General features: G+C 42.3%; 1 protein-coding gene across 1 annotated transcript in view; it reads left to right on the forward strand.

The window, feature by feature from the left end:
- LOC136857065 (serine-rich adhesin for platelets) overlaps window positions 1–22,763 on the forward strand; it is a 309,079-nt gene that overhangs the window by 29,981 nt on the left and 256,335 nt on the right. Inside the window, exon 2 of the mRNA XM_067135436.2 lies at window positions 14,717–14,775. The gene's annotated coding sequence lies outside the window, so the exon portion shown is untranslated. The remainder of the gene's footprint in view (window positions 1–14,716; window positions 14,776–22,763) is intronic.

Below are 22,763 nucleotides of genomic sequence, written 5' to 3' on the forward strand. Positions count from 1 at the left end.
TAAACGCTTGACAATGATGGTATTGGACGTTTAGGAAATTTTATAAGCCACTTTATCTTCTGGAATGCGACTTCGATAACTTTGAAGTTATTTATTAACCAGATATCGCAAATTTTTCAGAAAGAAAATTTTCAGAATTCTACGCACCGCAATTTACTCTATTTTGTTCACTATACACATAACGAACTTACTGAGACGAATCGAATGATACGTCATACGACGTAGGCTACTACCATGCCGGTGCCCAGAGCTACACTAGCTGTTAGCCGCACGACACGGTGACTTTAGTACCTCAAGATGGCGGCGCAATTGCATCACCCGATGACGCCTTAACGAGGACAGACTCTTGTTACTGGAAACGTTAGTCCTTCTTCTTTGCAATGAGATATTGAACACTGCTGTCGTCCCTGTGTAGAAGTTACTTTCATTTTAAAAGTTAATCTTTTTGTAACGCTCAACGGGCCAAGTACGATTCCGAAACTAAGAGACGTATTCTACGTGACAATACGAACTAACGCCTATCCAACTACACAGCGCAGCCGATTGTCAGAAGGAAAAGGCATGTTCCTCTGTAGCTATGGAAGCTGAGGGCTTTCACTGTCTGTAAACCGGGCCGCTAATATCTTCAAGAATTACTGTGGCACTCGTTTATTAAGCCATATGTCTCTCCGGAAATGATTATCACAATTTCTATATCTCGAACAGTTCCGGGTGAAACACTTGTCATTACCAGCTCGGCCTTACAACCTCTTTAGAACGTAAGATTCTCAGTTTACAACCGCGCCGCTACTAGAAATAGTACCGCGATGCTTGTAAGTACGAGACTATTGCCATTGATAGGTAACGGCGATACGTTCTGAAATAAGGAACTCTCTCCTGATAGGCCTACATCAGAACTTACGGGTAATCGTCGGACAAATCTTCCGCTATGAGTTATTAGACCGCCCATTCGCAAGGTTGCCAGATACCTGAAGTCAACAAATGAGAGAGATGTGCAGTCGAGAAAATCGAGTCACGTATTCTACAAGTTGTGAAGTTTGTTTCAGAATGTTCTTCTTCTAACTCTTTTTTCTGCCTTTTCCCCAATTTCCTGCAGTCGACACGTTATTTTGATTTCACCCAGTTTTACGCCCGGATGCCTTACTTTACGCTAACCCAATGTGGAGACAAATATTCACTATTCACTATTGCGTAATTCTGCGAGTCTCTACTGCGATGTGTTGTATGTATAGGGCTATGTGTATTAAGGCGAACTCAAATGCCTAGTCTCTGAGCTGGAGGAATTGACAGACAAAATTAAAATCCTCTACCCGGTCGGGAGTCTAACCCGAGGCCCTCTTAACCGAAGCCAATACACTGAACATCCATTCAAGGAGATGGATAAACTTCATTTCAGATACCGGTAATAAATTTATTATTATACAAGTGACCTGTACGGGAGCAATTTTGAATTTATAGTGATAAACCATTTATAATTTACCTGTAGACGATATTAGTTGTATGCCTTCCTGTTTCACCTTGTTTATGTACGTAGCTGAGTAGGATGGTTTTCCATTGGCTCATCAACGCAGTCAGTGCTGATCTACATTAAGGACTGTCACCGAGGTGGAACATCCTCTATCATTTGATTACCTAGTCTTTCCTTATGAAATGAAATTAAATGTCGTATGGCTTTTAGTGCCGGGATATCCCAGGACGGGTTCGGCTCGCCAGGTGCAGGTCTTTCTATTTGACACCCGTAGGCGACCTGCGCGTCGTGATGAGTATGAAGTGATGATGAAGACAACACATACACCCAGCCCCCGTGCCATTGGAATTAACCAATTAAGGTTTAAATCCCCGACCCGGCCGGGAATCGAACCCGGGACCCTCTGAACCGAAGGCCAGTACGCTGACCGTTCAGCCAACGAGTCGGACAGTCTTTCCTTATGATTTCAAAGAACTTGGAAATTTATCGAACATTTCAATTATTCCAACCCCTTATCCCTCTTCCAACAAGTGACTATTTGCCCTAATTTGTCCTCTCGAATTCCAGCTTGTCCGCCTCTGTGGTTAGTGTGATTAGCTGCCACCTCCGGAGGCCCGGGATCGATTCCCGGCTCTGCCACGAAATTTGAAAAGTGGTACGAGGGCTGGAACGGGGCCACTCAGCCTCGGAAGGTCAACTGAGTAGAGGTGGGTTCGATTCCCACCTCAGCCATCCTGGAAGTGGTTTTCCGTGGTTTCACACTTCTCCTTCAGGCAAATGCCGGGATGGTAACTAACTTAAGGCCACGGCACCTTCCTTCCCTCTTTTTTGTCTATCCCTTCCAGTCTTCCCTTTCCCCCGTAAGGCTTCGGTTCAGCATAGCAGGTGAGACCGCCTGGGCGAGGTACTGGTCCTCCTCCCCAGTTGTATCCCCGACCCAGAGTCTGAACTCCAGGACACTGCCCTTGAGGCGGTAGAGGTGGGATCCCTCGCATGAGTCCGAGGGAAAAACTTATCCTGGAGGGTAAAGAGATAAAAAATAAGAAGAATTCCAGCTTTATTTTCATATTATGATCTTTCCTACCTTCATAAGCTTCATTCAAGCTTATTCGCCCACTAATGGCATTCCACCACTCATATTCCCAAGTCTTCCCAGCCCGAAATTAACGACATTTTCGTAACACTACTCTTTTGTCGGAAATTGCCCAGAACAAATCGTGTTGTTTTCTTGGGATATTTTTCCTTTTCTCATATTACATAATTCTGGTGTGGGGGTCCCATACATTGGGCACAATAATAATTTGATTCTACGTCGTACCGACACAGGTACGTCTTATGGCGACGATGGGATCTTCCATACACTGGAAGCATACTCTAATTGGAGTCCTACCAGAGAATTATACACCTTCTCTTTTATATCCTTACAACACGCAATAAATATCCTCATAACCATATGAAGATATCAGCAACCTTTAATAATAAATAATAATAATGCTATTTGCTTTACGTCCCACTAACTACTTTTACGGTTTTCGGAGACGCTGAGGTGCCGGAATTTAGTCCCGCGAGAGTTATTTTACGTGCCGGTAAACCTACGCACATGAGGCTGACATATTTGAGCACCTTCAAATACTCCCGGACTGAGCCAGGATTGAACCTGTCAGTTTGGGGTCAGAAAGTCAGCGTCTCAACCGTCTGAGCCACTCAGCCCACTGAAACCTTTATTTAAAACCTCGTGATCATTCTATATTAACACCTAGGTACTTACAGTTATCCCGTGAGGTATTTTCACCCCACCAGCACAGTAATTAAAACTGAGAGGACTTTACTTCTTGGCGAAACTTACAAGCCTAGATCGCATAGACACAGGCAAACACCTGAGTACAGTCCGCCGTTCAGAGCAAGTTATCAGATACTGCCGAATAGTGAACTCTCCCGGGACGTCTGACAACCCTGACTATTTGCGACCTTGATTGAATGCTTTCAAACGAGCGTGTAGCTTGAGCGGTGTGGATCGCGAAGCTGTCAGCTTGCATGCCAGAGACAGTAGGTTCGAACCCCACTGTCGGCAGCCCTGAAGATGGTTTTTCGTGGTTTCCCATTTTCACACCAGGCAAAATGCTGGGACTGTTCCTCAGTTAAGGCCATGGTCGCTTCCTTCCCCTTCTTAGCAATTTTCTATCCCACCGTTGGTACGATATGAAGCAAATTATAAAAGAAATAAAAAACGCCTAAAGACATGGTCTCTAAAGTACTACAGTTCATTAGCGTTCTAGCCAGACCGAGCGGTTGACGCCTTATGGACACGGGCAGTACGTGCCACAGTTACACTAAGAGTTGTAACCTTCGGGATAAATTGGCTTTTGAGGTATTGCTTTAATCGAAGGGCGGTTAACCACTACAAATTACAAGATGCAGGGCCATGGTATTGTTAAGCGACGACATCATCATGGCTCTACGTTCTCTTGACCTCTTGGGCAGATGATGATCGTTATGTGATCAGCGCCATTTAACTTGCCTAATATGAGTGTTAACCACAGAGGTTGTTCTCAGGGTCATGGGATCGAATACCAGCACTGTCAGACTGACAGGTATCATTTGAAAATGTCTCAGTCAACAAACCCTACCAGTATATTTACAGCCGTGAGGTTAGGGGCGCGCAGCTGTGAGCTTGCATCCGGGAGATAGTGGGTTCGAACCCCACTGTCGGCTGCCCTGAAGATGGTTCTCCGTGGCTTCCCATCTTCATATGAGGCAAATGCTTTACTTTAATTAAGGCCACGGCCGCTTCCTTCCCTACCTAGGCCTTTCCTATCCCATCGTCGCCGTAAGACCTATCTGTGTCGGTGCGACGTAAATCAAATAGCAACCAAAAAAGTATATTTACAGACACTTTATGCATGCAGTATCTCTTCAGATAATTTTCGAGCGCGTCTCAAGAATAACCTATTATTATTATTATTATTATTATTATTATTATTATTATTATTATTATTATTATTATTATTATTATTATTATTATTCATTCTTTCCTTCTCTCTTTCTTTCTTTCTTTCTTTCTTTCCTCCTTTCTTAATCCCTTTACAATCCAGGGATGGTTTTTCCCTCGGACTCAGCGAGGGATCCCACCTCTACTGCCTCAACGGGAGTGTCCTGCAGCGTGAGACTTGGGTCGAGGGATACAACTGGGAGGAGGACCAGTACCTCACCCGGGCGGCCTTACCTGCCTTGCTGAACAGGGGCCTTGTGGATGGATTGGAAGATTGGAAGGGTTGGACAAGGAAGAGGGAAGAAAGCGGCCGTGGAGGTACCACCCCGGCATTTGCTTGGAGGAAAAGTGGGAAACTACAGAAAGCCAATTCGAGAATGGCAGAGGTGGGAATCGAACCTCCTCTACTCAGTTGACCTCCCGAGGCTGAGTGGACCCCGATCTAGTCTTTGTACTAGGTTTCAAATTTCCGTAACAGAGCCGAGAATCGAACGCCGGTTCCAGGGGTGGCAGCTAATCACACTAACCACTGCACCACAGAGGCGGACATTATTATTATTATTATTATTATTATTATTATTATTATTATTATTATTATTATTATTATTATTATTATTATTATTATTATTATTATCATTATTATTCTTATTATCATCATCATCATCTCCATCCTGGCCATCTTTCAACTATCCGAGGTGAACACTAATGCGGGTTAAAAATTAATCAAACTCGTATTCAAGAGAATAGAATGCCTTACCAGAATTACAAAATGTCCAAAATTATCAATGGCAAGAGTGAGAAGCCTCATCAGGAGCGTCTAAAATTAAAGGCGGTCGAGCATCGTGGGGCAGTTTTGCTCTAATGGAAATGGTTTTTAAAATGTAAAATACTGTTAGAATTGGGAAATAAAATGTCAACAGGAGCACTTCAAACTCACAGTGACTAGATCATTTATTTCGACAGTAGGTTGGCTACTTATGACTTACGGCAATTATCGCGACATAGCCTCGTTCAGTTTCTTTTTCAATCTTTTGCGGCACCAACCGTTTAATCAAAGTGCAATTACAACCGAGTGAGTTGACTACGTAACCCGAGCAGTGCTGCTAGAGTAGGTGGGTTCGATCTCCACTGCCAGCTACCTAAAGATGGTTTTCCATGGTTTCCTATATTAAGACCAAGAAAATTCTTAATCAAGGCCTTCGCAGTCTTAGCCCCGTCCTAAGCCATCATCGCCATGATACCTGCCTGATCGGTGCGACGTAAAACCAGTAGAGGAAAGTAAAATTGGTGTCAAATAAAAAAAAGCCTTGAGTACAGTGAAACTTCTATAACTCGAACTTTCGATATCTCGAAGGGATTTTCGTTTTCCGATGGGATCTTGTATGTTGTAAGCGTCATATATTTTCTATAATTCGAGGTTCTATTACTCGAATTTTTCGATACCTCGAATGACATCAAGCCCTGATGTAAAATGTGTTTCTGTAACTCGAAATCATGACACTGCACTTATGCGTACATATCATCCTCACGAACATCTAGTTCCTCTAGACCAGGGCCTCTCAGGGTGCATGCACCAGTGCATTGCACTGTGCACGGTGCAAAAGACGACTTCGCTTGGTTGACCAGAGTGCAGACCCCCACTCCTCGATTTGGAGCAATAGCGCTGTCTCTCTCTTTCCCCACTCCTGTCTCGCTCGCTCCGCCTGTTTCCCTCTTCCTCACTTGCTCCGTAGCGATCCAAACCCGAGCTGAGTTGAGGCGAGTTGAGCCGAACTTAGCCGAGTAGCCCAGAGACGAAGCGTTGGTTCGAGCCGAGCCGAGCGCGACCGATGCACTGTGCACAGGAACTCTGCGCCTCAGTTTGCACGCGTTTGCTCTAGAAGATACCTGAACATAAGTAGCCGCCTTATATAAGTCTAAGCAATCTCTACATTTTAGTCAGAGTTTGGCTAACCGCGTACCTTAAGAGTTTAACATCCTAGGCTACTTCACACTCGGCAAGCTGTTGACAGTACTGAGTTCCTGGACTGTTAGCTTGGTCAAGCCCTGGCCATATTTTGCAGCTTTATTCAGGATGGTGCTGTCAGTATGCTAGAGAAATGTGTAGAGAGAAGAGAGTTAGGAAAAATGCAAAGGAAAATTACGGACGTCTCTTCAATACGAATTTGTAAGTATCAACAATGAGAATGCTTTCTGTAAAGACATTAAAAAAGCTGGTTTTGAAACACCAATTTGTAAATTTAGAGGAAATATTATGGTATTGGTGGAGCCGAAGAAGCATGCACGTATTTCTATGCCTCGAATATTCGATAACTGGAAATGTTTTCAGCCTCCCCAAACACTTCGAGATATCGAAGTTTGACTGTATAGTGTTTGTATGTAAATAATATACAGAATTATGCAAATATCATTCTAATTATAATGAACGTTGTGGGGAAGCTACAAATATGCGGCAGAGTGCGACGCAGCAAGTGACATATAGCCTATGGGCATTTACAAACATATCTTCTGAAGTATCGGAGATGTAAAAATATCACCAGTTAGGAATAGATAAAAGACGAGCAGCGCTATATTTTTGATCTCTTGAAGACACACTCGTATTCATGAACACTAAATTCTAGATTTATATCGACTAAATGTTGTAAATAAATATTTGCCCGGCGCAAAAGTACATGCAAAGAGCAATTCATTTTAATCCACTATGCCTCACATCTGAACGTGAAGGGTCCAAAACTGAACTGCGCACGCTGTCTGTAATTAATATGACCACAATCCACTATTTGATAACTTGAATAGGAAGCTTGTCTTGGAATGTGAGTAAATTTTAGGTCTAAAAATTGTCAAATTCTTCTCCAAATCTTCTGTGTTCCTGCCAGTGTGGAATGTGAGGGAATGCGGAAGAAGCATTTCTATTGTGCTTGGCACGGATTTCCCAGCCAGTGGGAAGCGAACAACGGTCTCCAATACTTCACACATGAATGTGGGGTCGGGTCGTGTGCGACTACTTTCTAACTGTGCTGGGTCTCTGTGTGTCAGTGCGAACTTAGCGAGTGCTGCACCCATAACCACATTCAGATTAAATCCCGCCTTGACCACGGTCAAGCACCTTGGTCATCGTGCGGGAGTCAAAGAGCAGCCTGTTTCGTGACTGGTCCTCCAGAGGTTCTCAAGTTCAACTACGATTACTATTCGAGACAGTATCATCCCTGCTCCTTGCCTGTTCTGAACCTGGTGGTGGTGATTATTGTAGTGCAACTAGGTAACCATTCCTATATCTTTCCGGCATACACTCGCTTTGCTATCGCCTGGACGCCATGCCCTTATCCCTACTTATATCCTGAATAAAACTGATTACAAGATGCTGCCAGCTCTTGGGAAGAGGGGCAGAGGATGGCCATGAGAGACCTATCTTAAAGACATGGCTATTGCAATGACCTTCAGTTCTTATACAAAGATAAATGAGTGAAAATAGAAAGAATTGGCAGGCCGAGGAGGAGCAATTGAATCGATTATTTCAGAAAGCAGTCAAGTGCCAAAAAATGAAAAAATGAGTTAATTGCAGAATATGTTACTATGAGGGTATACGCACAATTTGGTGCTGAAAAAAGTCAAGAAACGTCCTCCTATAATGGTCAGGCATTATGATGAATTTCGTATTTAGTTCAGAAACCAGTTAAGTGACATCACTTGGCTGGTTTCTGCAGTAAACTGCTGGTACATTTTGTGATGTGCCGCATCCTGCCGGTTGGCGCTGCTGTTCAGCTGTTTATATTGTCACTGTTGTGTTTCTTGAATGGCATATTCGTAGTTTCCTGAACAACCGATTGAAAAGGTGTTTCTTTTGTTTAGTGCAGTGTTTTTATAATAATAGTGATAGCTTACGTCTGAATGTTCAGAAGACGAACCTGTATCAAAAAGGAAACGAGGAGTGGTAGACACACAAACTCACACGCGTAATGCCAGCATAAAAGAGGAAGGTTATCTTACTCAGGAAAGGAAATACCTGGTCTGAGCCCTACATTATTCTTTGTTATTGTTTGTTTTATGTGCCCATCAATATCAAGAAGATACGTGAGCTAAATGCCTTAAAACCTTACATGATAGGATATGAACAGTTTTAGGACAGGATTTTACAGTGGCCTACTACAGGGACAGAATATGGTGTGGAGTTTGTTAATGAGGATTAATTACCTCCTGCCATAATAAGCAGACATTGCTGATTTCATCCTTTTAATCATTATATTTGTAGTCTAAACCTATTCAAATATTTTCTGTTTCCACAAATATGGAGTTTATGACAAAATCCTTTCGAAATTCAAGAATTATCCCACAAAGATATGTTTCGAACACTCGTTTATTTCAGAGACCAGTTAAGTGGAAAATGTTTCGAATTTTTTTACAGCAAAGTTAATAAGCACAACATAGTTTTCCTTAGATAGAAGGTATTACATGGTATAATACTTTCAAGCTAAAATATTAAATCCCCTACCATAACATTTTGTCTGTTGCTAAACAGTTTTTTTTTCATTTTCCCAAAAATGACACCCTTGGCGCTTGACTGGTTTCTGAAATAATCGATTCAATTAAAGAAAACGAAACCAAGAAAGTATCCATACTTCACACATCAATGTATGCAATCAAATATGTAAAGAAAAAACAAACCTAGTAGCAAAGCAAACATAAGCGAGGATAAGTGGATAGAGTACTTCAAGGAGCTAATAGGGGGGGTAATGATAAATGGTAAGTGATAAAAATGAAACTGGTATACTTAGGCATGTGGAGACCAACACTTCGACCGTACTACACTATCAAATAACTACGGATGAAGTATTAGAGACAATGGAAAGAGGAAAGGTGGGAAAATCAGGTGCTATTCTTGGAATAACATAAGGATTTTGGAAAGAGCTAGGTAACAACAGTGAGGTACTGGGAATAATTACTTTTTAAAATTTTATGAAAATACCAAGACAATGTCCGGTATTTAAAATGAACGGAGAAAAATCGACAGGAAAGGGCCAGGAGTGGGAAGGAAACGGCCGTGGCCTTAATTAAGGTACAGCCCCAGCATTTGTCTGTTGTAAAAATGGGCCACCACGGAAATCCATCTTCAGGCCTGCCTACAGAGGGGTTCAAATCCATTATCTCCCGAATGCAAGCTCACAGCTTCGCGAATCTTACCGCACGGCCAATTCGCTCGGTAGAAGAACTGTATGCAGAGGTGATATGCAGGATTACAGTAGAAGAAGAGATTCATTCAAATAGTGGGCTAAAGCAGGGGTGAAAACTTATCATCAATATTGTCTGTACGTTACTTTAGCTGTAGAATAGATAGAGAATAGGACAAGCCCGCGTATTAATAATAAAGACATTCCCGGCTTAGTAATCGCAGGCGACGTCCTTCTGCTCTCCCAACATTAGTCGGTATGCAAAGTAGCATTGTGAGAACGGATGAATTTTACAGAAAATGGACTTTAAAAATTAGTACTAATAAAACAAAAGTTCCGCCTGTTGGTGTAGTGGTTAGCGCGATTAGCTGCCACCCCGGAGGTCCGGGTTCAATTTCCGGCTCTGCCATGAAATTTGAAAAGTGGTACGACAGCTTGAACGGGGTCCATTCAGCCTCAGGAGGTAAACTGAGTAGGGGGGGGGGTTCGAATCCGTCCTCAGCCATCCTCGCAGTGGTTTTCCGTGGTTTTCTACTTCTCCTCCAGGCAAATCCCGGGATGGTACCTAACTTAAGGCCACGACCACTTCCTTTCTTGTCTATCCCTTCCGATCGTCTCATCCCCCCCATACGGCCCCTGTTCATAATACCAGGTGAGGCCGCCCAGGCGAGGTACTGGTCCTCCTCCCCAGTTTATCACCCGACCCAAAGTTTGACGTCCCAGGACACTGCCCTTGAGGTGGTAGAGGTGAATTCCTCGCTGAGTCCCGGGGAAAACACAACCTTGGAGGGTAAACGGATTATAATGTTATTTGCTTTACATCACACCTACTACTTTTATGATTTTCGGAGACGCCAAGGTACCGGAATTTAGTAATGCAGGAGTTCTTTTACGTGCCAGTATATCTACCGACTCGAGACTGACGTTTTTGAGAACTTTCAAATACCACCGGACTGAGCCAGGATCAAACTTGCCAAGCCAAAAGGCCAGCGCCTCAACCGTCTGAGCCACTCAGCCCGGCAGGTAAACGAATTAAGAAAGAAAGTATAAAACAAAAGTAATGGTATGTAAACAGAGAAATGGCTAGAAAGCGTATATTTATAAATGTCCGCCTCTGCCACGAAATTTGAAAAGAGGTACGAGGGCTGGAACGGGGTCCACTCAGCCTCGAGAGGTCAACTGAGTAGAGGTGGGTTCGATTCCCACCTCAGCCATCCTCGAAGTGGTTTTCCGTGGTTTCCCACTTCTCCTCCAGGTAAATGCCGGGGTGGTACCTAATTTAAGGCCACGGCCGCTTCCTTCCCTGTTCCTTGTCTATCCCTTTCAATCTTCCCTAGCCGGGCTGAGTGGCTCAGACGGTTAAGGCGCTGGCCTTCTAACCCCAACTTGGCAGGTTCGATCCTGGCTCAGTCCGGTGGTATTTGAAGGTGCTCAAATACGACAGCCCCGTGTCGGTAGATTTACTGGCACGTAAAAGAACTCCTGCGGGACTAAATTCCGGCACCTCGGCGTCTCCGAAGACCTTAAAAAGTAGTTAGTGGGACGTAAAGCAAATAACATTATTATTTCAATCTTCTCATCCCCCACAAGACCCCTGTTCAGCATAGCAGGTGAGGCCACCTGGCGAGGTACTGGTCCTCCTCCCCAATTGTATCCCTAGACCCGATGTCTGACGCTCCAGGACACTGCCCTTGAGGCGGTAGAGGTGGAATCCCTCGCTGAGTCCGAGGGAAAAACCAACCCTGGAGGGCAAACATTAAGAAAGAAAGAAAGAAAGAAAGAAAGAAGTAGCTTATTATAAATAGTCGTTACAATATATTTGAATTATTCTTTTTAGCATCTAATGGGAAGTGGAATGAATAAATAAGTCGAGCCAAAATGAAAGAGCTGGCCGCCCAGTCTAGCACGAGATGTTTGGATAGGCAGATACCAAATGATGAATATAACCTGCATAAAAATATTTTAAATGCACGAGTAAAATCCATAGTATTGTACGGACCAGAACTATGGGGCATTGAAGTAGATATTAACTGGATGTCTTCCTTTCTTAATCTGCTTACCCTCTAGGGTTAGATTTTTCCTAGGACTCAGCGAGGGATCACACCTCTACCGCCTCAATGGCAGTGACCTGGAGCGTGAGGCATTCGGTCGGGGGAAACAACTGGTGAGAATGACCAGTTCCTCGCCCAGGCGGCCTCACCTGCTATGCTGAACAGGGGCCTTGTGGGGGATGGGAAGATTGGAAGGGATAGACATGGAAGAGGAAAGGAAGCGGCCGTACACTTAAGTTAGGTACTATCCCACCATTTGCCTGGAGGAGAAGTGGGAAACCACAGAAAACCACTTCCAGGATGGTTGAGGTGTAGAATTAAACCCACCTCTACTCATTTGACCTGCCGAGGCTGAGTGGACCCCGTTCCAGCCCTCGTACCACTTTTCAAATTTTGTGCCAAAGCCGGCAATCAAACGCGGACCTCCGGGGGTGCCAGCTAATCACACTAACCACTACACCACAGAGGAGGACTATTAACTAGATGTAACAAGTAATGAATTCTGCAAGATAATAATGTTCTATCAGAATGTACGGCTAATAGTGGAGAAAGTGCAGTTTATCAGTCTAATCGGGTGTGGTTCTCATCTGCAAAGGCGGGTGAAAACTAAGTGGTAGAACGTTCTGAGCTCATACCATATACACCCTTCCAAGAGAACATGAGTGACTTTATCCTCATAATCGAAGACCAAAAGGATCTGAAGAGAATGCCGGCATGGAGAGCAGCTCTAAAATCAGGTAGTCTGAAAATGAGCATGCAAAGACTGAATACTGTAAACGTGTTGTATCTTTGCCAGTTCTCCTCACCAAAGTAGCATAAATACCGGTACTTGCAGGAAACTTAGGTCAGAGAAGGTGAAGATTTGAAATATTAAGGATCAATGAACTCAGAAGACGGAACTATTGGCACAGACGTTATAGGCTACATCGCATAAACTATGGATGTATGAAATGGAGAGACATGCCTGGAATATGATGCGACAAGAGAATTCTTGTAAGAGCAAAGGATTATAAAACAGCAGGAAATTCAACCATATTATACGGATCGAAGTATTGCGCTGTAAGGAGAAACATGTGTATAAGATTTTGTAATAATAATAATAATAATAATAATAATAATAATAATAATAATAATAATAATTCACAACCTACAACTCTACAGTGTGATGGCAAAGGTGCCAGACCTGTAGCTTAGATCCTTTCCAATGGAACAAATGACCATGCTATTTGTTTTACATCGCACCGACACAGATAGGTCTTATGGCGACGATGGGACAGGAAATGCCTAGGAATGGAAAACAAGCGGCCGTGGCCTTATTTAAGGTACAGCCCCAGCTGGTGTGAAAATGAGAAACCACGTAAAACCATCTTCAGGGCTGCCGAAGGTGGGGTTCGAACCCTCTACCTCCCGGATGTGAGCTCACAGCTGCGAGCTCCTAACCGCACGGCCAACTCGCCCGGTGAATAAATGACAAAGGCCACCATAGCTGAATGGTAGAGCAAACGATGCGAAATCGGGAGTTTGAGGGTTCGGACCCCATCGGATTCTGGTTGGTCATTTTTGTTCTGTACTCAACATCTCTTCAACACGTACAGCATGTACGTAACACGTCCTAATAGATTGAAAGTCGATCTCAATTACAATGCGGTCGTGAAAATTCAATATTCAGTAATAATGCGATAGGTTTTACGCCCCACTAACTACTATCGAGGTTGTCGAAGACGCCGAGGTGCCGGAATTTTGTCCCGCAGGAGATATTTTGTGTGCCAGTAAATCTACTGACACGAGGGTGACGTATTTGAACACTTCAGATACCACTGGACTGAGCCAGGATCGAACCTGCCAACTTGGGCTCATAAGGCCAGTGTTCTACCGTCTGAGCTACTCAGCCCGGCAGGATAAGTTATATGCTGACAAGATGAAAAATGCTGAGATGGGCCGCGGGAGTCACTCTTTTGGACGAAATAAGAACCGACCTCATTCTTGGGAGTCTCAAACTTGGATCAATTACAAACGCTTCGAAAGCAAAGCCAAGGTGGTATGGCCATGTTATGAGAAGCCCAGAAGACCACATGTTTCGGAAAACAATGGAAATCATAACTCAACCGATAAGCCGAGGAAGACCTTTTCAAACTTGCAGGTCCGTTATACATGAAGACCTGCGGGAAGTCCACGTAAATCCAGCAATGCCCTGGGAGAATGGGAAGAGGAGAATTCAAACTGGTAATTAGGAAAAGGCCAGAATAGAGAATAATAAGAAAAAGACAATATCTGCTTTGAATTGCGAGTGATCCGATGAACCAACACCGTTTGTGCAGTGAGTTGGGACCACGCTCTGTCATGCCCGGGGAAGCGCAGGAACACCAGAGCACGCGGTTACCTCAGCACTTATGTCACTGCTTGGCGCAATTCTGACAAACTTTCACTGGAGCACTGGGAAAAAATGAATTGTCGCTTGTAGGGCGATGAAACTTATCCACACAAACAACAATTTGTCTGCGTTACAAGATAAGGATCAGAGCAATAATAGTAAGTAGGCCCTACAAGAGGTCTTCACACTGCTTCTAGTGTTAGTACAATCAGAAACTTGAGAATTTCTTAAAGGTTCTTATTACCCCTATTGTATCATTGCAGACTTTAGTGGAAGGTGTAAAGAAAAAACTGCATGAGGAATTCACAAGGCTTTATTTGTGAAAAAGATTACTCCTTTTCTAAAAATGTTTCTTGCTTCTGAGCCTACTCCATTCTTCGGGTATCGTAAAACTTCTCAGTGCACCTAACCTAGGTAGTAGGCATCTAATTATGAACAGCTTGTAGTCATTCCATGCTAATATTAAAAACTTGCACTCGGCAGCCGATATATTATTATTATTATTATTATTATTATTATTATTATTATTATTATTATTATTATTATTATTATTATTATTATTATTATTATTATGTAATTATGCTTGCATTATAACATACAGCAAATAGTTTTGCTGATCATACTCTATTACCTTTTATAAAACGTCTAACAGTGGGTTCTCCTTTTTTCCAGGTATGTCACAGACTTCAAACCAGTGAGAGGAAACACCTGTTTGGTTATGTGCTGGGAAGGTAAAATGAATTTAATTCCAGCTCTTTCGTGTTTGATAAATATGTAGGCATTGTATATTTATTCAGAACGCTATGTACAAATTTCGATATCATGTCCTTATTTTTACTTATGTAGGTAAATATAAACTGTCTGACAACCCGTACTATTGTGGTGACTGGAGAGGAGCCTGAAGTCGAGGTTGATTCCTCTAATCTTTATTTTACGACAGCCTTCAATAATCATCCCATATTGTCCAAAAAGAAGCTTCTCAAAGTTCTTACCGAACGATGCCAAACATTTCATGGCAGATCTGGGGCTCGTATATGGAAGTACTGAAAAAGAAAATACGCAGTGTCGACTATGGTTAAAAAATAAGAAAGTGACTTATGTTTTAATAGAGAAAAGGAACGGGTTATAATAAAAATAATTCCTTTCTGTTAATATGATATCCTTGCTTTATTGTTCTGAATGCACAGGAGAAGATACAGAAAGTTTCAATATGAATCTTCTCACTGGTATACTTTTGATTGATTGATTGATTGATTGATTGATTGATTGATTGATTGATTGATTGATTGATTTAGTTACGAGACACCGACGTTTAGATCACTATAGCAAGTAAATGTGAGAATTTATACTTGACCGAAAGAGTTTATATTTAAAAGATCTCACTCGCGTTGATCTAGCATCGATCTGCAGCCACTTTGGGCAAGGCTATCTTCAAAATCACTAGGTTATCATTCTCCCAAGATATTATCCGCCCTTAAAGAACAAAAACAAAAATAATAATAACGTATGAATAAGATGAAATTAAACTTGTTTCCTTGGAACAGGCAGTGAAGTCTGAAGTGAAAAGCCTAGTGTATACAGTCCAGAAATTGACTTAACATGCCTAAGGCCTTTAAGCATGAAAATTATCTTTATAACTAGGAAATCTGTTTCGTGATATGTTAAAGTAGATTACTGATTTATAGGTTGACGTCTTAGGACATTTTAACTGCGCTACATGCAGGGTTTGCATTAATAGCAGGGGGCATACTATTTAAAACTCTTCCCACAGCAGGTGCGCTAACTCCCTACAGAACTAATGTGCGTGGTAAATACTGCCCGATAAGAATAACAATAAGATGATAATTTTATCTATCTATATAAATAAATTTCTAATTTTGTCTGTACACTTCAAATTTTTGCCTCATACTTCGTATTTTTCTCAGATTAGATATACAAAGGCCGAAAATAGCTTAGGTGCAGTTCATGTTTGTTTGTTTGTTTGTTTGTTTGTTTGTTTGTTTGTGTCGACATCACGGGGAATCTACTAAACAGAATTTTTTGAAGCTCGGTATTTAGGTTTGGAGATATCCTAGGTGTGCACTAGGCTATAGGTTATGTCATTGGATTATAATACAGGGTCGTAGAAATATTAAGGTGACACATCCAGGGAATGTCAATGTTTAATTAATATTACCAGTATCGAAGAAATAATCATAGTAAACGTTGAGCAAAATACTATTTCCGATTTTTTTTTATGTTTCATGCATTTTTGCCGTTACTTGTATAAAAATGGAGATATTCACGATGTTTGTAATTGACCCAAATTTTCATTCTTCTCCGAAAATATTTCCATCTAAAACTGTACACAAGAGTACATAGAAAATGTAATTTTCAATAATTTATATCTGTACGAGATACTGACGAATTTAGAGTTTATTATTTAAGTCCTTCAACGCATTACGGACGTCAAAATATTATTCAGTCGCCATGGAAATGAACTAACTGGTAATAGGGGTGGTTGTTGCTGCCGTGCCTTCTCTTATAACCTGCAAACCCACGTGATTATTAGACCATAATCATGAGGAAGATAATGACGATTACTATCGTAATGAGACTAAAATACGTGATGCCCGAGCCAGAATAAAACAAAATGAGGTGGCCTAGTAAGACTTAAACACCTAAAACATATCAACAATAACGTAGCACTGACTGATTATTATTGTTAGTTGAGGTGTTCTCTCTCTCTCTTCTGCTGCCACTCATCTCCTCTAGATGGTATTACTGTAGCAATGACTAAAATAAATCAGTCAACGACTGGTACTCAACAGTTAGTTATATAATTAGGGACTCCAGTCGGACTCTGGATATCTTAAGACACTTCGATGCACATAATACTTACACTTATCGACAGAATTAATACTTTTGCGATTAGGACTCTACATACTCTGTCTGGTGTTTGTCCATGTTTTGTTTGTTTGGTTTCTTCCCTTAAACGTGGGCCCTAAATAAAAAGTGAGATTGTAAAAATCGAATAATTTTCGCCCACTAGGAAACAAAATATTGCCAATAGCTTCCATCGTATATACGTTAAAACCCCTCCGTAGCCATATGTAGAATGAATTTCTAGATGATGATGATGATGAAAATTATATATGTTCAAATGCACTTAAACGCTTTAGACTTCAAGAAAAATACTGGGGCTGTACCTTAATTAAGGCCACGGCCGATTCCTTCCCATTCCTAGGCCATTCCTATCCCATCGTCGTCATAAGACATATCTGTCTCGGTGAGACGTAAAGCAAAATAGCAAAAAGACTTCAGGAAACGCCAGTGTATCGGGATGACGTTCCTTAAGGTGCCATTAACTCTATAGACTCGGAATTCAGGCATCTGAGCAACCGACGGTGATGCAGTTCGATCCCGTGTCCTTGAAGATGAATGGTGAGCGCCAAACTCAGTCCGTCGGATGCTGAGAAACCCAGACATAGAGGCAGATAACTTGTAGAACGTTAGAGATGATAATTTTAGGGAGATAATTTTATTTCAGAATTTCAGAGCTGAGAGAAGAAGAAAGAGAAGAGTTTAAGAAACAAATTGGACGCAGTTATCAAGTTGCACCGACGATCAGAGGCAGCCCTTCGCAGACTGCTTAAATTACAACGGCGTCAGTTTTAGACGTGTTTGAACAGCACCGATTGCCCTATTGTTCTACCTTCAATAGGGGGCTCAAATATAAACGGGGTTTTATTTTTTATTTAAATTCTTTTAGTGAAAAACACAAGGCAATTACAATTTATTTTTGCACATAGTTTCCTGCTTTGGAAATTCATTTCTCCCAGCGTATTGGCAAATTTTTAATGCCCTCATCCTGAAAGGAACAGAGTCGTGTCACCAGCCAGTTGCGCACGAAGTCTTCCATACCCTCGTCTTCAAATCGTTGCCCTTCTAGAGCTTCTTGAAGATGTCCGAACAAATAGAAAAAGCAGGGTGATAAGTAAGGGCTGTAAGGAGAATGATCAGGTGTATTTCCTGTAGCTTGGAGACACTTAGGGCTGCTGAATGGGGCCGGGCATTGTCGTGTAGGAGGATAAACTGTCGAATCGGTTGGTCTCGTCTTTTGGGACGATATGCAACGCTCGCCTTGCTTAACAGCTCGCAGCAGTAAGCAGCATTAATTGTGCGTCGCTCGTGCAAAAATTCAATCAGCAAAATGCCTCGCCGATGGACAAAAAACGGTTGCAAGGACCTTGCCAGCTGACAGTCGAATCTGGGCTTTCACTGGTGCTGCCTCCCCTTTCCTCCGCCACTCCTTGCTGGCTTGTTTGGATTCGGGAGTGTAGTGGTGGACCCACGTCGTAGGAGACGATTTGACTCAAAACTGCATCACCTTCTTCCGCAAACCTTGCTGTAAGCCTCTGACAGACCTCCAAACGTCTCAACTTCAGATTTTCAGTCAAACGGCGAGGGACCATCCTCTAACACACTTTACGGAACTTTAGGTCGTTTGTGATGATTGCTTGACAGCTCCCATAACTGAGTCCGACTTGTTCTGCAATTTCTGATACTCTCACCCGTCGGCCGTCGTCAATAATATCTTTAACCGCACGAATGGTTTAGTCTGTAATGTTGGTCCAAGGACGGCGATCGTGTTGCTGAGTTTCCACACGTTCTCTTCCTTGAACAGTTTATGCCAGGCAAACACACGCGTCATTGACAATGTTTGATCACCGAACTGTGCAGTCAATCTCTAGCAAATTTCCGCCTCAGTGACTCCTTCACGAGTAAGAAATTATATAATCCTGCGTTGCGCAGTGGTGGGGTCCACCTTTTGCTCCGACATCGTGAGCGTTACTGACGAAACGAACAGCAAGCTCCCCTCACTCCTAACGGTCCCGCCCAAACATAGCAGAAGCGCGGGGCAGTCCCACCAACTGTTGAAGTTCAGGAACAAAAATCCTGTTTATATTTGATTGACCTTAGTCTCGTTTCTTGACAGAGGTTGAGTATGGGGTGAGATGTATTTGGCATGTTTTGCGCCCGAATCCCATCATGACGTCAACCTCAGTTGAGGAGCCAATGAAGATGAAACGAATGATGGTGAATTAAACTGGGAGAGGAGGTGAAAGGAATCGTCCGTGGCCTATGAATAGGAACTATCCCGGCATTTGCCTGGAGTGAAAATGGGAAACCACTGCATAACGATTCTCAGGATAGCCGACGGTGGGATTAGAACTCACGCGTCTCTTGAATGCAGAACTTGGCTCGGGTAGCGCGATAACAGGCGCGGCTACTCCGTTCGGTCTATCTTCATTTGCAGTAATTTTAATAATTCTTAAGTAATAAAAGCACTAACGACCGAGCGAATTGGACGCGTGGTTATGGTCGCGTAGATATGATCTTGCATTCGGGAGATGGGTTAAATACCGTCAGACTGAGCTCGATAGCTGCAGTCGCTTAAGTGCGGCCAGTATCCAGTATTCGGGAGATAGTAGGTTCGAACCCCACTGTCGGCAGCCCTGAAAATGGTTTTCCGTGGTTTCCCATTTTCACACCAGACAAATGCTGGGGCTGTACCTTAATTAAGGCCACGGCCGCTTCCTTCCCACTCCTAGCCCTTCCCTGTACCATCGTTGCCATAAGACCTATCTGTGTCGGTGCGACGTAAAGCAACTAGCAAGGAAAAAAAACCGTCGGCTGCCCTAAATACGGTATTCCGTAGTTCCCATTGTTACACCAGACAAATGCTGGGGCCACGGCCGATACGTTTCCAGTCCTAGCCTTTCCGTATACTTACAGTACGTCGCCGAAAACCTTCGATGTGTTAGTGCGGCGATAAACCACTAGGGGAAAAAACTGCAACAACGACCTTTCCCACGGGACATATACGTAATTTACATCAGCTACTAAAGCACTCTCTCTCTCTCTCTATTGGTTTCCCCACGTCCTAGCTATTGACAGAATTCATTGGTCTAACACGTCAGGGGTGCCTCTCGAAGGGAGTGTGCCCTGAGGAGCTGGGATGTTGTTTCGAGTCAGGCCAAGTGTGTAAATACTGTAAATATATTTTGAATGAAAAGTGTTCTACAGATGTCTGTATTTATTGTACGTTTATTATTGCAAATTTGAAAGCCAGTGCAGTTCAATAATTTCTGTGGTTGGAGAATTCCTCCGGCCATCGGTGTAATTTAACATCAGCCAACTTGGAAGCAATTAAGAAACTTTGTACTTCTTTGAGAGAAGGGACTGGCCACTAATCTTGTTTCATGTGTCATTAGCAGCAACTGTAACGTGAAATGTTAGGACACTGGTTGATGACCACTCTTCATTTCACCACTACTCGCTGTTACAACCATTGTGTAACACATCCTCCTCCTAGGTAATTACCTAAAACAGTCCTAGGCACAGGCTACATGTCTCTGTTACCAGAATTCACGTTTCGCAACGAACGTTCAAAAATGATAACACTGTCATCCAGGACAAAATAGAAATTGTAGGGATATTCCGGCCACGTCAGTTCTCAGCGTTACTACTGTAGAAATCTAAGTACTGTATATTTTAGTACAGAATTCCATAAATTATTGTCCTCGTTGTTGCTTTGGTTATCAACGTTGACATGCACGTAAGGGATATTATGATAACGACAAATAATAATAATAATAATAATAATAATAATAATAATAATAATAATAATAATAAGACGAACTACAAAAAATGTATTTAAAACTCTAGTTCTTACTATCGTTAAGAATGATGCACAGTCCCTCCTTATTTGCTGTGTAGGAGCAACCAGAAGACTACGTGTCTCAAAACTGAATAGTGTTGAGATAAGCGAGATTCGGACCTGAAGGAAGAGATGCATTGCTAAGTTGAAAACCTTTTGTTCTCCAATTTGTTTTGGCATTCAAGTTAAGTACCGTGCTAGGCACCGCTGTAGCTAATGCTGTGGCATTCCTTTTCTATTCTCAAACCCTTCAATGCTCATAAAATGTGGTAACAGTCTCGAGTGTTTATAGATCTAGAATCACGTTCTCAAGGGACATTGCTGAACCAATGATTGCCATTCAGTGTTCACTTTAATTACGACGTAGCACGTCGCATCTTTCTTCGAACGCTTGACTTGGAAATGAATTTTCCTTGAATATTGTCGCTGAGGTGTGGCTTTCACTGAATACGAGTTACGATACCGACTAAAGAACGTACAGTATTCATAGGGTTGCAAAATGCTGCAATAAGTGACAAGAATACGCTTGAGGAGAGTTTCTTACTGTTAGCGATTTAACGCGACGTTAATACATATTGTCGTTAACTGTGAGGGTGAGAGAGGGTTGGAACTCGAATGGTAGTATATTTAACTTTAAATGACAATGCATACCCGGCATTTTCTTGCGGTGAAAATGGGAAACCACGGAAAGCCATCTTAATCACCCGTATCAAGTAGCAAATTCACCTAGTGAGGACCGTTTTAAAATCGTTCCTTCCAATACGGCTGTAATCTGAGTGCTCTTAATAAAGAATTATAATTTATCTTTGCCTGCGACAATGCTTCTTAAAAATAAGGTACCAGAAACGAGGAATTGTGGAGGAACTTCTCTAATACATCTTATAGTAAGTAATAATAACGCTGCGCGATTAATGGTTCCCCTCTTTCTACACATTTTCAGACACACTAGAGTATCAGCATTTGCCCTGAAAGTGTCCTTTTCGCATCAATAAATCTATTGATTTAGGGGCTCTTAAAAAACAATTTTCTGCGTCGGGATTAAATCCTACTACTTTGAGCACACAAGGTGAGCGCCTAACCATGTGTATTACATTTTTTTCACAATTTGCTTTACGTCGCACCGACGCGGATAGGTCTTACGGCGACGATGGGACAGGAAAGGGCTAGGAGTGGAAAGGAAGCAGCCGTGGCCTTAATTAAGGTACAGCCTCAGCATTTGCCTGGTGTGAAAATGGAAAACCACGGAAGACCATCTCCAGGACTACCGACAGTGGGATTCGAACCCACTATCTCCCGAATACTGGATACTGGCCGCACTTAAGCGACTGCAGCTATCGAGCTCGGTGTGTATATTACATAGATGGTTCTAAAGTTAATAAGTGGTTCGTGAGTATTAATGAAATATAAATCATCAAAAAATTGAATGTGCCTGTTTAAGTTCAGCAAGATGTGTTTGATCGATCCGGACGGATGTAAACTTGTTTTCTCCCAGTAGAGAATCGAGAAATTTAGTAACAAACTCCCTGTCTGGATGGGCATGAGTAGTAAAATCCTTTAACTTTCTCTGCTTTCGAAACCTTTTATAATAATAAGGGACTTGTTAATAAATGCATCTTGCCATAAGTTAAATAAAACATCAGCATATAATATTAAAAAATTAATAAAGGATAACAATTTAAACGCCAGATTCACTTGAACGCCCAATCATTATGCCATGCCAGTGTGAAGTCCATACTGTAGAATAAATTGAAATATTGGAAACATCAGTCTAAGGTTTTATACATAATACAGTACAGCTCTGTTGTTGAATGGCCAGTCTCTTAGCCATTGCGTTCGTGTGCCCAAGTTTGAGTCCCGGTTGGGTCGTAGGATTTAAATTGTAAACCATTAATTCCGTCAGCTCGGGGACTAAGTGTTTTTGCTGACCCCAATATTCTTACACACCACCAGGCTAACTAGTATCATCACACATTTACAGGTAGCTTCGCATACACAGTAGACGCTGCCCACCGTCAC

The sequence above is a fragment of the Anabrus simplex genome, chromosome 1 (assembly GCF_040414725.1).
Source record: "Anabrus simplex isolate iqAnaSimp1 chromosome 1, ASM4041472v1, whole genome shotgun sequence".
NCBI classification, from domain to species: Eukaryota; Metazoa; Arthropoda; class Insecta; order Orthoptera; family Tettigoniidae; genus Anabrus; species Anabrus simplex.